This window comes from Canis lupus, chromosome 31, assembly GCF_003254725.2.
Source record: "Canis lupus dingo isolate Sandy chromosome 31, ASM325472v2, whole genome shotgun sequence".
In the NCBI taxonomy this organism is placed as follows: domain Eukaryota; kingdom Metazoa; phylum Chordata; class Mammalia; order Carnivora; family Canidae; genus Canis; species Canis lupus.
In genome coordinates this window covers 29,082,136-29,099,773 of record NC_064273.1, presented here as the reverse complement: position 1 = coordinate 29,099,773, position 17,638 = coordinate 29,082,136, and the positions used below count along the sequence as shown (strand labels likewise).

Below are 17,638 nucleotides of genomic sequence, written 5' to 3'. Positions count from 1 at the left end.
GGAAAGGGGATCTGTTGGTGTAACACATCATAGCTTAGAACAGATAAGCAAAGAATGACACCATAAGATAGCTTATAAAAAGGTTAAATTTTGTAATACTAAAGTCAATGTGTTGCATATAAAATTTTGTATTCTATCAATACTGAGTAAACTTGTTAATACAAAAAAAAAAAAAAAAAAAAAAAAGGAGGGCTAAAGACTTTAACAGATACTTCACCAGAGAAGATATATACATGGCTAAGCATATGAAAAGATTGTCCACATCATATGCCATCAGGAAAATGCAAATTCAAACAGCAGTGAGATACTGCTACCCACATATTAAAATGGCCAAAATCCAGAACACTGGCAACACCAAATGTTGGTGAGGATGCAGAGCAACAGGAACTCTCATTTAACACTGATGAGAACGCAAAATGGTACAGCCACTTTGAAATATAGTTTGGCAATTTCTTATAAAACTAAATGTACTCTTACCATCTGATCCAGCAATCGTGCTCCTTAGTATTGACCCAGCACATGGACGTTTATAACAGCTTTATTCATAATTGCCAAAACTTGGAAGCGATCAAGATGTTCTTCAGCAGGGAACAGATAAAGAACTCTAGTATATCCAAAAACCGGAATATTATTCAGCAATGAAAAGAAATGAGCTATCGAGGCATGAAAAGACATGAAGAAAATTTCAATGCATATTACTAAGTGAAAGAGGCCAGTCTAAAACATTGTAATATTTAAAAACCTGGGTTCTTCCAAAGTCTTTATGTTTAATTCACAATTCTTACCCTTATTTATGTCTACTAATTTTTAGGTAAAAATAATATTAATCACTTTCATTTCTTATCTGATTAACATCAAATTGACTACATTTAAGTAGTAAGTCCTCCTAGGTAACTTCCCTATTTAGAAACGTTATTTAATTCTCTAAAACATTGTAAGTGTATTTAAAATTAAAATATATGTTTCTCTAAAACACTTCAAACATCTGATGTGGCAAACTTATAAAACTGAAATCTTTCTAAGCCTTTAAGCAATTATTAAAATTTCATAAACCTGGTGAATGAAGTTTCTTGAGATTCGTGGTGGATGGCTACCAAATGTTTTCTGGTATTAATTCTCCCCTCTTTGCCTTTAGCTAAAACCCCTGAGCTTTAACTGGACATATGTCCACCCAACAATAGACTACACGTTGCGGTCAGCTGTGGCCACGTGACTAAGTTTGGGCCAGTGGGATGTGAGTAGATATGATGTATGCTACAACCAGATCATCACCTTTAAGACACTTGCAGTGGCCCCACTTCTTTCCCACTTCCTTGCATGTGGCAGTGAGCCAGTATCAACCGTGCTGATGAAGATAACACAGGCCACAGCAGAGCCAAAGGAGAGAAGGAACCCATTCACTAGAAGACCTCACATAGCAAAACTGCTTAGCCTGCAGCTCTGGACCACTCACCACTTGACTTCTATCATTTTTGAGCGATTGTACTTTGGGGTTAGACTGTACCCTAATAATACAATGTTCAAAGATTTCCTACAAACTTAATTGATTATATCTTCTTAAACATTTCAAATTGAAACTGCAAGTCCAATATGCCAGGTTCTCTAATACATTAGATTTCCTTCAATATTTCAAGCTCTCTCTTTTCATATATATATATATATGTTTTAGGAGGAGAGACAGGAAGAAGGAGAAAGAGAATCTTGAGCAGGCTCCGCACCCAGTGTGGAGCCTGACATGGGGCTCAATCTCACAACCCTGAGATCATGACCTGAGCCAAAATCAAATTGGATGCTTAACCAACTGAGCCACCCAGGCACCCCTGTTTCGAGTTCTTTAAATAACACACAAATTGTGATGGTGATTCAACACTGTCTCCTGAAGTTACCATGAAAGGAAAGCCATATTTCATGGAATCTAAGATGCCTTCTTAGATCTTCTTAGTCTTCTATTGTAAGATATAATGTTACTTTAATAATACCACCATTTATAATTGTTTGATGCCATTGATTACAGAATGCATTCCAAATTCCAAGATGTTAAAATTGAGAAAATGTAGCAATATTCTGATTTTGATTCATCTCACCATCTAAGAGCCATCTGCATATTCTCCTAGGGTTGCAAAGTCACTTACCGAACCAAGAGGAGGTGATTTGCTGTTGTAGGCCAACTGAGTCTAGTAGTGGAAGATTCAGGATTTTAATGTAGTTACAGATTCAAATTCTTGGCAGAAAAGTGAAGATGGTACCTGGATGTGAATAGCAGTTGGAATATTAGAGTTGGAACCTGTATGGTTTGTCAAGAGGCGACTCTGTGTCCACATCTTTCACCTGGAATCTAGTTTCATAACATGGTCTCATGTGTTTTCTGGGTGGCTTTCAGTTTTCTCCTTTAACCTGGTTTAATTGAAGCTCCTTTCAACTTCTTTTTTTTTTTTTATTGGAGTTCAATTTGCCAACTCCTTTCAACTTCTTATCACCTGATTTGAGTAAGCATACCCCATACATACATACATGCATACATACATACATACATACACACAGATTGCAGCCAATCTCTTTGCTGTAAGATTTGGGTTAATTGAATGCTGTCTGCAACACTCTTTTTTAAATTTTATGTTTTTGCTTATCTCATTGGCCATCATTTTGTAATTATTGCGGTGAAAAGGCAAAAACAGGGATTTATTATTGCAGGATCCCAGACCATATCCTAGAATCCAGGGATGTGCCACCAGGGCTCCTGGGGAACTAGATTGGGATATTTTTTATTTCTCCAGGACTACAAATATTTGTCTCTACTCTGCTCATGAAGTGTCTGATCCTGCCTCCCCCTTCCCTCTATGCCCTGTTGTCTCTCAGGGACAAGTGCTCTCTGCTTCCCCATGCCCACTGTGGAAGATGGCTAGCCCATAGCTGGAATGCCCTGAGATAAACGTGCCAAGTTCAAGTGACCACCAGCACTGACCTTCATCTCTCATTTGAAATCCACCATGAATCCAAAGAAGTGCAGCTATGGAATGCAAATGCTTAGTCCTCGGGCATTAAGGAGGGTACAGGATAAGATGAGCTCTGAGTTTATACTATATGTTGGCAAATTGAATTTAAACAAAATTTTAATTTTTTTAAAAAAAGGAAAGAGCTGTCCTAGGAAGCTGTGGACAGGGCAGATTTCACCAAAGGTGGCTACCTGGGGGAAGTAGAGCTTCATGGTTTCGGACATGGAGCCAAACCAGACAACCTGGATCCAAACTCAGATCCTGCTGCTTAATGACTATATGACCTTGACCAAGTAACTGACTTCTGAGAGCCTTAGTTTCTCCATCTGTAACAGAATCATACCGAAGGTACAGGGTCATGGCAAGGATTATATGGTATATGTGGAAAGCAGGGGAAAACCTGCCTGCCACGTGGGAAGTGTTCAATAATTGTTTTCTGATTATAGAGACAGACAAGTAAACAGATGCAGGTTGCATGCAGGTTCCATCTACCAAACCTGACAGACCATTCCAATCCAGTCGTGATTTGCTTATCCTCCACCCAGATCAAAGAGATGACGCATCCAAAGGTAGGGCATTCCATCCCCCAGACCAAGATGAGTGTGAGTTCATTGATTTGCTCACCGTGGAGGGGTCATTATACGTGCTGAGGCCTGGGGACATTAGCAGTGAAGGGAGACACACTGCTTCACTGCTTTCTGCCTCTTGAAGAAAAACTTCAAAGGCACAATCAACAAGGCTTGGTGATGAAAGCATGAAGATGGGGAATGGGGGGAAGAGGTCAACAGCACATCTGAGCTCTTGTTCTATGTAACTGGATAGATACTGGTGACATTTAAGGAGGCAGTCTGACAGGGAAATCCTGTTTGGGGCAAATTTCTGTTTGGGGCAAAAGCCAGGATGTTGGAGTGAGAGTGTGGTGTTGGGACTCGGGCTCCCCACCCCCCAGCCCGGCTCTGCACTCACAAGTGTTGCAACATCAGGCAAGTCCCCTAACCTCTTTATCGGTCTTCTTGTCTGAAAAGGAGGAAAGTAATAGCTCCAAGTCACGGAGCTGTTGTGAAGATAAAACATGTTTATATAGGCGTATCTCATTTTATTGTGCTTCACTTTATTATGCTTTGCAGATATTGCATTTATGGCAATCTGGCACTGAGCAAGTCTACTGGCACCACTTTTCCAACAGCGTTTGCTCACTTGGTGTCTCTGTATCACATTTTGGTAATCTCACAATATTTAAAACTTTTTCATTATATTTTTTATGGTTATGTGATCAGTGATTACAATTTGCTGGAAGTTCAGATGATGGTTAGCATTTTTTTAGCAACAAAGTATTTTTAATTAATTAATTAACTTTAATTAACATATTTTAAAAGACATAATGCTATTGCACATTTAATAGACCACAGTGTAGTATAAATATAACTTTTGGAAAACCAAAAAATTCATTGACTTGCTTTATTGCAATATTCACTTTATTGTGATGGCCTAGAACTGAAACCACAATGTCTACAAGGTGCACCTGTACCCATAAAGTGTGTAAAACCATGCCTGGCTCCCTAAGTGTCAGCCTTCAGCACATGATGGGTTTGAGGTGCCTTTGAGACATCAGCAGAATGCAAGCACCCCAGAGGAGTGGCTTGGTAGAATTGCTATTGGATCCTGGCATGACACATGGAGGGTGCTCAACAAATATTTGTTAGCAGGACAAGGTAAGGATTTTGTCTAGAGGGTAGGCTGTGAATATTAACCTGTGAATCCCCATGTGGGTGGGACCTGAAGCCTCTGGCTGAGGAGTCCCTAGGAAGGGAGAGTAGGAAGAGGGGCCTTAACTGAAGAGCTTGAGGAACCTCAGACTTGTGTCCATGGGTTCCATTTGGGACATGGGTGTCTCCCATTTCTGCTCCCATGTCTTACCTCTTAGCATCCCTCCAGCATCATTAGCTCCTTGTGGGGAGGGGGGGAGAAGGGGGCTGAAACATGACATTCTAGGGAGAATTTGACAACAGCTTGAACCTTAGAATAAGGATGCTGGCCTTTCCATAGGGTGGAAAAAGGTGGCCTTCTCCACTCGTGAATTCACAGCTGTGCAAAACAGTAGTACTGTAACCCCACTGGGGGTTTTCTCCCTAATTATTCAACCTGTGGAGGGTCAGCTGTAAACCATGCTGGCTGTCCTGTTCCTACAGCCAAAGCCCTGTTTTACTATGTCACTCAGTACTCCTTCCCTTTCCTCCTTCTGCTCTTGTTGAACTCTGTCAGGAAGGTCACCCTGCCGTGGCTCATATGTCCCCCTGGACCAGCTATCTGACAGTTTCCCTGTATGTTTGATGGTGTTATTTCTCTGTGGCCTGGAAGTTCACTCTTCATGTGCCAGGGCAGGGCACACAGCCAGAGGGGCCCACAGGAGGCTCAGCACCCCACCTACTTGAGCCTACATCAAGGCCTTCATGACTAGTGTCAAGGGCAGGCTGTGAGAATGGGCCTCCAGAACTTTCTAGTAGCTCTTCCTATGTGCTAAGCTTTAAAACTGTATTTAATAGTTTTTGTGCATTGTAAATGCCAACACCCCAGGACAGAGGCCTGCCTGCCCCACCCCAGGAACAGGGTCTGGTTCCCAGTGGAGGCTCTGGCAGAAAGCTCCAGCCTGTTTCTGTGAATTTCCCCAGATCAGTAGACAGACACCAGGCCACAGAGGATGGAGGGAGGACCAGGACAGCTTCATCCTTGAAAACCTGAGAAAAGATAACTGTCATATTAGGTTTCAGGGTTCTAAAAATTATTTTTTATTATATGCATTTTTTCCGTTGTAAAATCAATATAATCTCATCACAGAAAATTTGGGAAACAGGAAAAAAAATGCCCCAAATCCCACAATCTAAACATAGCCGCTGTTGACATTTTAGAGGTTTGTTTATAAACTTCCTATGTGTGTTTTTATTTACATAGTTTTAATCATACTGTATATATCATTTAGTATTCTATTTTTTCCTTGGTATCTAATCAGTAGCATTTCCATGTTTTTTTTTTTTTTTTTTAAGATTTTATCTATTCATGAGAGACACACACAGAGAGGCAGAGACATAGGCAGAGGGAGAAGCAGGCTCCCTGCAGGGAACCTGATACAGGACTTGATCCAGGACCCTGGGATCACACCCTGAACCAAAGGCAGACGGTCAACCACTGAGCTATGTAGGCGTCCTACATTTCCATTTTCTTAACCGATCTTTGTAACTAATATTAAAAACCATCGAATTATATTCTACCCAAGGAAATGCTGTGGTCTACTTGATCATCCCCTTTTGGATGTTCCAGTTCACACTTTTTCACTCTTTATTCTTATGACTGATTCTAAGACAAATATCTTTGTGCATCGAATTTTTCTGCATTCAGGAATGCTTCCTTTGGTTGGCATTCCAAAGTAGGATGTCCTGAATCATTTATGATCCCTTAGGTCTATCATCATTGTTTTTCCAAAGGGCACACCAGAAATGTGGAGCAAGCCTCAGGTTAGAATTGGAACTAGGAGAAACTGAGTTCCAAACAGCAAGGATCCTGTGCTCTCAGTACCCAAGAAACTGTAACAAAACTTCCCCAGGGCTAGGGTATGAGGTCAGAGGATCTAGGAAGACAAACTGGGGATGCCTGGAAATGCCTGGTGTATGTGAAAATCCGTGCCAAAGAATGTGAGCAATGAGTAGATGTGTAATTGCCCGTGTGCGGATGTTGTATACCCAGGCCTCCCCTGAGCTGCACCACCCCAGACAGCTGATTGCTCGAGTGCCATATAGCAGTGAATTGCAGTAGAAGGATAGGTGAAGGCCAGGATCCCAGGGGCAGAACATTCAAAGGAGAAGCTCTAATTACCTGGCAGGTGGCATTGAAAGTTACTAAAAGACAGAAACTGCCCCGCCCCAGTGGTTCCTGGAGGCCACCTTGCCCTACACCTCACTTAGAGCATTATATAAAAAGGGAGTTACAACACCCACTCCCTGCTTGGTTCCAGGCTGCCTGCCTCAGCCCATTTCTCCCATCTCATGCCATTCTGGATTTTATCCTTCCAACTTGCAATCTTACTGGACATTGTTTCACATTTCAATTGTGTTCAGTGGCAAGTTCCTGGTACATCTGACATTGGTTCTTTCAAACCATAAATCTGGTTCCTCCACCACCTGCTAGCAAGACTTGGGTCCCCTCTCTGCTTCTTCTTTTCGCATGCCTTCAGGACCCTGGCAGCCCCACCCCCTGGAGGGCTCCGTCCCTGTACTATCTCCTCATGCTCTTGAGTTCCATGCACCACCCAGACTCTGTTTGCATCTGTATCTTCTTCCAGCCCATGATCTCTCTGCTGGGCTCCAGGTCTCCATTCCAGCCTGGAATTCCAAATGCAACTCAGATCCAGCAGTCCAGCTTAACCCAGTATCTCCCTTTTGGGTCGCACCTGTTCCAGTCCCTTGTCCTGTGAGTGGTAGCACCAAACACCTAGATCTTATGCCAGAAATGCTACCCTCCTAGGCTTGTCCTTACTTCTTTCTTTCCATCCAATCAGTCACCAAGTAGTCCTCAAATCCATTCCTTCCATCTGACCCCTCTCTCTCCAGGGTCCTCAAATTCACCCTGATAATCATTCCTCACTGACCTGAGTCTTCCTCTTTTATTCTGTGGCTCCCAGCGTGCCCCTTCTCAAATGTTAATCTCATCAGGTCACTTCCCTATTTTAACTGGCTCCTGGAGCAAGGGATGCTACAGGGTAACATTCCAGATCCATTCATTCATTTACTCATTCAGCACATATTTACTGAGGTCTTACTATCCTACAGGCACTGTGCTAGCAGTAGGTATACCCTGAGAAAGAGACAGACATAGTGATAGAATATTCAATGAAATTCAAGGTCATCTGTAAATGACTTTTCTATACATATCCAGCTTAATCTCTCAATGCATCCCTACCTTATACCATATAGTGCTACCCATGACCTTGCAGTTCCCCAAAAGCACCTCCCGGGCTTTGATGAGTTGCTTCCCAGACTTGTATAGGCTTCCCTATCTCTTTGGATAATTATGTTCTTCCTAACTCAGTTGTGCTCTTAGTTCCTCTTGAAAGCTGTCACTAACACCTCCCCCTCCAACTCTTCCAGATTGACCTGCCCTTCCTCTATGCCTCAGCACCTGTGTTTACTCATGTAATTGTATTTACTACACAGTGTGGTGACATAATTTACTGGCCTGTATTCTTTTTCTCACACACACACACACACACACACACACACACACTCCTTAAGTTAATTTTTATCACCCGTGCCCAACAATGTACAGCACATAGTCAGCATTTGGGAAATGAACTATATAAAAATAACACATCATTCTTGTTGAGTTAGTATCATATTTAGTGCATTTATTTATATAATTCATAGTAACTGCAAATAACTATTTTGGTCACTTTGGATGCAACATTTAATAAACCATTAAGAGAGTAGCATTAAGTTAATCTGTCCAGTGCCTACTGAGCAAATTTTTGTTAAGCACCTACTATGTGCCAGGCATCATGTTAGCACTGGGGATATGGCAGTGAAAATGTTAGACAAAATCCTTCTCCTCGTGGGGCATGTATTCTAGTGGGGAGAGGTAAATTATAAACACATAGGCAATTAGAAATCTCAGAAAGTGATAAATGCCATGAAGAAAACACAAGAATAATGGGGAAGGACATTTGTGGAGGCAACAGAGGGGTCCTCCACATTAGCAAGGCTGTTTTGGAAGGACTGTCTTTATCTCAACTTCCTCATGTGGGAGCTGGGAATCATAAAAGCAGCCCCAGCGTTAGGATGCTTGGAAGATCACATGAGAAAATAACGATGCAGCACGGACATATCATAAAAATTGTCCTTCTTGCAGGGTGTTAATTCAGGGAGAGGGATGTTCTAAATTATACCCTGAAAGCAGCAGGTGGAGAATGGGTCACAAGGCCAGAAGGGATAGTAAGGGGATCACCCAGGACGCTGTTGCATGGAAAAAGGAAGGCTTCTGATTTCATGTTCCTGGAAGCAGATCCTGCCATGTGTCCGTGTGTTTTACTTACACTCTAAAGGCAAGTTTACATACCCATCTCCTGGACATGAAGAGCTAGCTCATTTGTGTCTAATGGAATGAGTAGGAACACACCATGTTTCCTGCAGCTCACAGGAATCACACACATGTCCTGCATCAAATTCTTCCTTCACTGTCACACTGAGCATTCATTTCTGAGTGTGATTGTGTTTCTCTCTATTGTTCCTTGCCTGTCTCCCTGGGGTTTCTACCCCTATGTCTAAATGATTCCTTAGGATTTCACCAATATTTCTCCTACAGGTTCCCAGAGTTCCTAGAAGCTGCTTGGCCATTGTTGTATTTTTAATAAATGTAAAGATCTGATGAAATGAATAAATAAGAACTCATATAATTCTTAGATTAGGTAATTAGACATGCACACAGTTCTGATAAACATGATCTACCTGTTACCTGTTAATGGTGAAGTGTTTGAATGTTAACTGGGTGAGATTTTCATGCTATCATCAAATGGACTCAATAGCTGGACTGAAACATGAAAACTTAGAACAAGTCTACCTTGAGGAACACAGTAATATACATATTTGTTGATGGAGGAAGGAAAGGAGGAACTAATTCTTGAGACTTAGTGGAACAGTGGAAGTAGGAAAGAAATGTTTAGAAAATATTCCCAGTGAAGTGGCTTTAGACCATCTCTATTGAGATATTGGGTGGCTTGGCTCAAAATTCTTAGTTTGGTCCTCTCTCCATCTCTCCCTCCCACACTGCTTTTCTTCCTTCCTTTCTTCCTTTTTGTTTTAGTTATATAAAATAATACCTGTAGGCTCTCTCGATGGCACCCAGTTCTTTCCCTAGAGGTAACCTCTGTTTTTAGATTGATATGGATACTTCTGAAATTATTTCTTTATATGTCTATGCATATACTGCTGTATATAGAAAAGTATATGGTATTGTTTTGTTCTGACATAAATGTATCACATTGTGTGCATCATCCTGCAAATTGTTTAGTTTTCTCAAAGGTAATAGTATGTCTTCAAAAACTCCCCAGTGTCACTATGTATAAATCTGCTTTATTTTTTCAAACTGCTACTCAGCATCTCAACATGTCATAATTTACATGTATCTTTGTGTATTTATCATTTTTTTGTAATTACTTACTTGGTTTTATAATAACTTAGTATCCAGTAGAGCAAATCCTTCTGTGTTACTGTTCTTCTTAAGAGGGTTTTGCTGGAAAAATAAACATTGTTAAAATGTCCATACTACCCAAAGCAATAATGCAATCTCTATGAAAATACCAACAGCATTTTTCACAGAACTAGAGCAAATAATCCTAAAATTCGTACAGAACCACAAATGACTCTGAATAGCCAAAGCAATCTTGAAAAAGAAAAAACAAAGCTGGAGGTATCACAATTCCAGATTTCAATTTATATTACAACGTTGTTGTAATCAAAACAGTATTATACTGACACAAAAACAGACACATAGATCGATGGAACAGAATAGGAAGCCCAGAAATAAATCCACGATTACATGGTCAATTAATCTCTGACAAAGGAGGCAAGAAAATGCAATGGGGAAAAAGACAGTTGTGAAAATTGACCAGCTCCTTGCAAAAACTGAAACTGGACCACTTTCTTACACCATACACAAACTCAATATAGATTAAGGACCTAGATGTGAGGCCTGAAACCATAAAAATCCTAGAAAAGAACACAGGCAGTAATGTTTCTGACATCAGCCATGATATTTTTCTAGATACATCTCCTGAGGCAAGGTAAAAATAAACTATTTGGACTATATCAAAATAAAAAGCTCTGTATAGCAAAGGAAATGACCAACACAACTGAAAGACAACCTACTGAATGGGAGAAGATATTTGCAGATGAAAAAGGATTGATATCCAAAATATATAAAGAACTTACACCACTCAACACACACACACACACACACACACACACACACACACACACACAAACCGCAATTAAAGAAAAAGGTAGCAGATGTGAAGAGACATGTCTCCAAAGAAGACATACAGGTGGCCAACAGACACATAAAAAGATGCTCCACATCACCCATCATTAGGAAAATGCAAATCAAAACCATAATGAGGTATCACTTCACACCTGTCAGAATGACTAAGATCAAAAACACAAGAAACAACAAGTGTTGATGAGGGATATGAAGAAAAAGGAACTCTCATGCACTGTTGGTGGTAATGCAAACTGGTGCAGCCTCTGTGGAAGATGGTGTGGAGGTTCCTCAAAAAATTAAAAATAGAACTACTCCATGGCCCAGTAATCACACTACTGGGTATTTACTCAAAGAATATGAAAATGCTAATTTGAAAAGATATATACACCCCTATGTTTATTGCATATTATTTACCATAGCCAAAGTATGGAAACTGCCCATGTGTCTAACTATGGGTGAATGGATAAAGAAGATATGGAATATATATGTATATACAGTAGAAAATTATTAATTTAAAAAAATGAAATCTTCCCATTTGCAACATGGATGGATCTAGAGAGTATAATGATAAGTGAAAAAAATCGGAGAAAAACAAATACCATTTGATTTCACTCACATATGGAATTTAATAAACAAATGAGCAAAGGAAAGAAAAGAGACAAACCAAAAACAGACTCTTAACTATGGAGAACAAACTGATGGTTACCAGATGGGAGGTGGCTGGGGGATGGGTGAAATAGGTGAAGGGGATTGAAAGTACACTTATCTTGATGAGCACTAGGTAATGTGCAGAATTGTGGAGTCACAATATTGTATACCTGAAACTAATATAACACCTTACGTTGACTACACTGGAACTAAATTTTTTTAATTTAATTTAATTTAAAAAGAATGCTTTGCTATTCTTGGTCCTTTCCATTTCTATATCTGTAGGTTCATTTGGATCTTTTACACATATTATGATATCATCTATGAATCATGAGAGTTATATTTTTCTTTCCAATTTATATATCTTTTATTTCCATGTCTTTTTCTTTTTCTTCATTGGCTAGGAGCTCCAGTACAATGTTGAGTAGGAATATATGTGGACATTTTTGTCTTATTCACAGTTTCAAAGGGAAATCTTTCAACATTTAACCAATAAGTATGGTGTTTGCTATAGTTTTGTTTTCTAGATAAATTTCATCTAATCAAAGAAGTTCTCTTCCATTCACAATTTTCTAAGAATATTTTTGTATAGATGGCAACATTTTATTAAGTTTTTTATTATAATTCCAGTATAGTTACCATATAGCATTATATTAGTTTCTGGTGTACAATATAGTGATTCAGCATTTCTGTACATTACTCCATGCTCATCATGGTATGTGTACTCTTTAAATGGATGACAAAATTTATCAAAAGATTTTTCTGCATCTCTGGGATAATCATAGTTTTATTTGTTCACGTGGTAACTTACATTGATTTATTTCCAAATATTGTTCTCGGAGTAATTTAATTTGGTCAAGAAATTCTCTTTTATATAATGCTGAATTTGGTTGTCCAGTTTTGGGATTTTTGCTCGTAGGTTCTGAAATATTATTGACTTGAATTTTCCTTCCTCCTAATGTCCTTGTTAGATTTTAGTATCAAGGTTATGCTTTCCTCATACAACAAGTTTTGGATTATTTTTCCTTTTCCTATTTTCCAAGACCATTTGTGTAACATCAGTGTGGCTCTCTGAATACTTGTGTGAATTCATCATTGAAAACTTCAGACTAGTGTTTTCTTTGAGAAGAGGTTTTAAATAATAATTCAATTTCTCTAAAAGTTATTCAGGTAATATGTTTTTCTTGAGTCCAAACTGACGTGGAAATTTTCTAGAAAGTTCCCATTTTGTTTTTGACACAAAGTTGTCTCAAAATCTCCTTTAAAAAAAAAAAAATCCCCTCTTTCCTTTTCGATGCCTAGGGGATCTACAGCCATGTCCCTCATTTAATTTCTGACTCTGTGGTCTACTTTAAATATAATCAAGCCTGGATGTTTCCTGTCACACAAACACCATTTCTTTTGTTGTTCCTCTCATCTGGAAAGCCAGACTTCACTTCTCTGCCTTTCCAAATGATGCTCATCGATTAAGGCTCCATGCAAATTTCAGAGTCTTCATGTAGAATTTGATGACTATCTCATCCTGCACTGATTTCTTCCTTCTCTGGATATATATATATATATTTTTTTTTTTTTTACCTCGAAACTCTAATTTTTATCTCAAATTCGTTCCTAATCATACACCTTTTCTGTTTTATTGTTTTGTGCCCTCTAATCAAACTGTCTGTTCTGAAGTTCAGAATAAAGACATTTTAAAATTTCCCATAGCACTCAGATGGTGATAATTATACAAAAGGGCTAAGCTTAAACAAAATATTTATTGAGAGATTAATCCTATGGTCCTATAAACTCAATATTACACAAATGTTGCAAAAAGAATTTAATAAAAACTTTTATTGAGAAAACAGCAAAATAACATACTAATGATAGGAAAAATAAAAGCACAACTGAAACTGTTTGTATGCCAACTCTTGTATAATAAAAGAGGAGCATCACTCTTCTGTAGCAGCCTCCCCAGTCGTCTCTATTGTTATAAAAATTAAAGTCTGAACTTAATGAACTTGCATAAGGTAAAAGTTAAATGACTAAGTTATAATTCATTTAAAAAATGTAGAGAAGCAAATAACCAAAAATAAAACTAAAATAGGGAAGAAACCTACTTCTAGCTGGAACTAAGAAAAGCCTCAACCTTTTATTACAATCTCTGATTAATATTATCCAGATATGATACAATGTGGATTAAATGGAAATTTAATGTGTCCAATTCCACAGGACATAACCCTAGTGCAATGGGACAAGTAAACCTGTTTGGAGAGCTATCAGAGAAGGAGAAACAGGAAGACATTGGGAATATTAGAGAGAACAGGAGAAAACTAAAAGAAGTTCTAGTTTCATGCTTGTCTTAGTCTGTTCAGACTGCTGTAACAAAAATACCATACACTGGGTAGCTTACAAACAACAGGAGTGGTGTGCCTGAGTGGCTCAGTTGGTTAAGCATCTGCCTTTGGCTCGGGTCATGATCCCAGAGTCCTGAGATCAAGCCCCACACTAGGCTCCTTGCTCATCAGGGAAACTGCTTCTCCCTTTCCCTCTGCCCCTTGCCCCCACCCCTAACTTGTGCATTCTCTCTGTCTCTCTCTCAAATAAATGAATAAAATCTTAAAAAAAAAAAACAGGAATTATTTCTCACAATTCTTGGGAAGTCCAAGATCAAAGTGCCAAAGGGTACAAAATTTCAGTTATAAGATATAACTACTATAACTACTATATATTAGATCTCTTTAGCCAACATCTCCCATTTTTCCCACTTCTTAGCTCCTGTCAACCACTATTCTATTCTCTGTGAATATGACTTTTTAAAAATTCCACATATAAGTGAGATCATCCAGTATTTGTACTTCTGTGTCTGGTTTATTTCACTTAGCAGAGTGTCCTCCAGTTCCATCTGTGTTATCACAAAGATGAAGATGAAAGTTCTGCACACTTCCAAACAAAAACAAAAGACTACTTATTGACAACTAAAATTAAATTCTCATCTGCAGTTTTCAAATGTGGAAAGAGTGAAACAACACTGATGGAATTCTAGAATTCTGTTTCCAGCCAAACTAGGATTCATGTATGATCATAAAAAGAACGGGCTTGGACATACAACGGTTCAAGTTATACACCACCCCATATTCATTTTGAAGAAGTTGTCTAATCCAGTGAAAAGTGATCAGAATAAAGATGACAAGAAAGGGAATATTTTGTATATGCTAAATTTAATAGATAATATTTGTCAAGTACTTAATATGGGTCAAGCACGATAATCAAAGGAAGAGATTTTTGGAATGCAGGAAAATAGAGCCATTACATTCCCTTACCATTTCTGAGAAAATTACTTGATACTATACCAAATAATAAAGAAGAATCCAAATAAAGACATCCAAGGGAAAAAAAAAAGCATGCTGTGTAATAACAATAAGAGCCAAATTTTATTAAAAGGCGTACACTGATTCCAGTACTATTCTAAACAATTTTACATAGAACATCTCATTTAATTTTCCCAATATCACCACAGGTATGAAATATTATCCCCATTTTACAGTTAAAGAAATCAAAATATAAGAATAATTTACCCAAGGTTGTACAGTCAGAAGGGTGGCAAAGCTGATCTTTCAACCCATGAGACTGACTACACAGCCACTGTTCTTACCCATCTTTTTAATTTTGATGGTAAACAATAAAACCATCTATTCAATTATTCTAGGTGCTAAAGACACAGGAGTAAATAAAACGAAGTACTTATCTTTATCATATCTGCATTCTTGTGAGTACAAAGTCCAAACATGTATGTACTATGAAGAAAAACAATGTACAGTAAAGAGTGAATGGAAGAAACTGCTATTATTGATGGTGGTGGTGGTCAGAGAGAGAATCTCTGAAGAGACATCAGAGTAAAGACCAAATGAAGTAAGGAAGGCTGCCATGAAGCTGTGGAGCAAGTGTTCCAAGCACCAAAAAGGCTAAAAGTCTTGGAAAACTCAAGAAACAGTAGGAGGCAAGTGTGGCTGGAGTCAAGTGAATGGGAGGAGAACAGTGAGAGGTAGAAGGGCAGAGGTACCAAGAAATCAGATCACCTAAGGTCTATCGACCATTGGAAGGACCTTGAATTATATTCTAGTATGATGAGAAACAATAGGGAAAATCACCCTTTGGCTTAAAGATAAGATTGTAGGAAGGCAAAAGGGAAAGAATCAAGACAGTTAATCTATTGTGGTATGGGGCACCTGGGTAGAGAGTTGGGTAAGTGTCCAACTCTTGGTTTTGGCTCTGGTCCTGATCTCAGGGTCATAGGATCAAGCCCATCGAGCCCAAATAAAATCTTAAAAAAAAAAAAGAGTGAAGTACTGATTTAAGCTACAACGTGGATGAACCTTAAAATCATCAAGCTAAACAAAAGAGATCAGACATTAAAGGTCACGGATTGTTTGATTCCATTAGTATGAAATGTCCAGAATATGCAGATCTGTAAAGATAGAAGGTACATTTCTATGTACATTGTGGTTGCTGGGGCTCGGGGTAGGGGGAGGAGAAATGGGGCACAATTGTTAATGGATATGGAGGTTCTTTTGTGGTGATGGTTGTATGACTTTATGAACATACTAAAAAAAACCATACATTGTACACTTTAAAAAGAAGTTGAATTTTATAGTTTGTAAGTTATATCTCAATTTTTAAAATATAAAAGTAAGTTCTTAAAAAAGAGATGGAAGAAAAAAATACATTCCATTAGACATCCTTAAATTTTTAACAAACCTATTTTAGCCTACATTTGTCTATCAACATCAAGAATGAAATGGCACTTATAACTCCCTTTCCTTTCTATTATCTCCACAACCTGATAAATTTACATTACTCTTACTCTCCCTTCTCAACTCTATACATCCTGGATTTTGTTGTTGATGATGATAATGGAAATAATATAATTATTACTTGTTGAGAACTAAGTGCCACGTACCATGTTTGCTTTATATGCATTGTCTCATGTTTCCCAAGTTCTTGACTACTACTTCAGACTACCTCTGAGACTTTTTAGGGATTTTTTTTAACATCCTTTTTCATTTTAAGTCTTCTTTAACTTTGAAATTAAGTGGTATAACTACACTATCAAAATTTTTTTTTGGTATTGGTTTCTTTTCTTTTTTTAAGATAGATTTATTTATTTATTTATTTATTTATTTATTTATTTATTTATTTATTTATGAGAGACACAAAGAGAGAGAGGCAGAGACATAGGTAGAGGGATAACAGGCTCCCCCTGGGGAGCCTGCTGGGGGGCTTGGTTCCAGGACCCCAGGATCACGACCTGAGCCAAAGGCAGATGCTCAACCCCTGAGCCACCTAGGTGCCCCAATAGCAGAGTAATATTCCATTATATGTATATACCACATTTTGTTTATAAGTTCGTCAACTGATAGATACTGAGGATGTTTTCAGTTTCTGGATACTATGAATAATGCTACTATGAACATTCATGTACAAGGTTTTACGTGAACATATGTTATCATTTCTTGGGTATGTACCTGGGAGGGAAATTTCTGGGTCATACAGGAACTCTGTGTTTAACTTTTTGAGGAACTGTCAAAACACTCTTCTAGAGCAACTGTACAACTTTATATTCTAATCGGTAATGTATGAGGAGTCAGTTTTTCCACATCCCTGTCAACACTTCTTATTGTCTGTCTTGGGTTATAATCATTCTAGTGGGTGTAAAGTAGTATTTTGTTGTGGTTTTGATTTGAATTTCCCTAATAACTTATGATATTGAGCATATTTTCATGTGCCTGTTAGCTATTGGCATATCTTCACTGGAAAAATATCTATTCAATTCTTCGACATTTTTAAATTGGGTTATCTGTCTTTTTATTGTTGAAGTGCAATGGTTCTTTATCTATTCCGGATACTTTATCAAATAAATCACCTACAAATATTTTTTCCCAATCTGTTGCTCTTTTCACTTTTTTGATAGTGTACAGATGATGGTCCCCAACTTA

General features: G+C 38.3%; 2 long non-coding RNA genes across 3 annotated transcripts in view; both read right to left on the bottom strand.

Annotated features, from left to right (window-relative positions):
- Positions 1–487: 487 nt before the first annotated feature.
- LOC112661860 (uncharacterized) lies at positions 488–4,284 on the bottom strand. Its single transcript, XR_003138046.3, has 3 exons — positions 3,185–4,284; positions 2,133–2,246; positions 488–653 (listed from the first exon to the last, which is right to left on the bottom strand). It is a non-coding gene; the product is annotated as an uncharacterized LOC112661860 (long non-coding RNA).
- A 160-nt stretch (positions 4,285–4,444) lies between these two features.
- The window catches only part of LOC112661844 (uncharacterized), a 30,240-nt gene continuing 17,046 nt past the window's right edge, over positions 4,445–17,638 (bottom strand). Inside the window, exons 5-6 of one of the 2 annotated variants that reach the window (XR_003138033.2) lie at positions 10,197–10,268; positions 4,445–5,728 (exon numbers count right to left, since the gene is read on the bottom strand). This is a non-coding gene — a long non-coding RNA (uncharacterized LOC112661844). The remainder of the gene's footprint in view (positions 5,729–10,196; positions 10,269–17,638) is intronic. The other variant, XR_003138032.2, reaches the window with a different exon arrangement.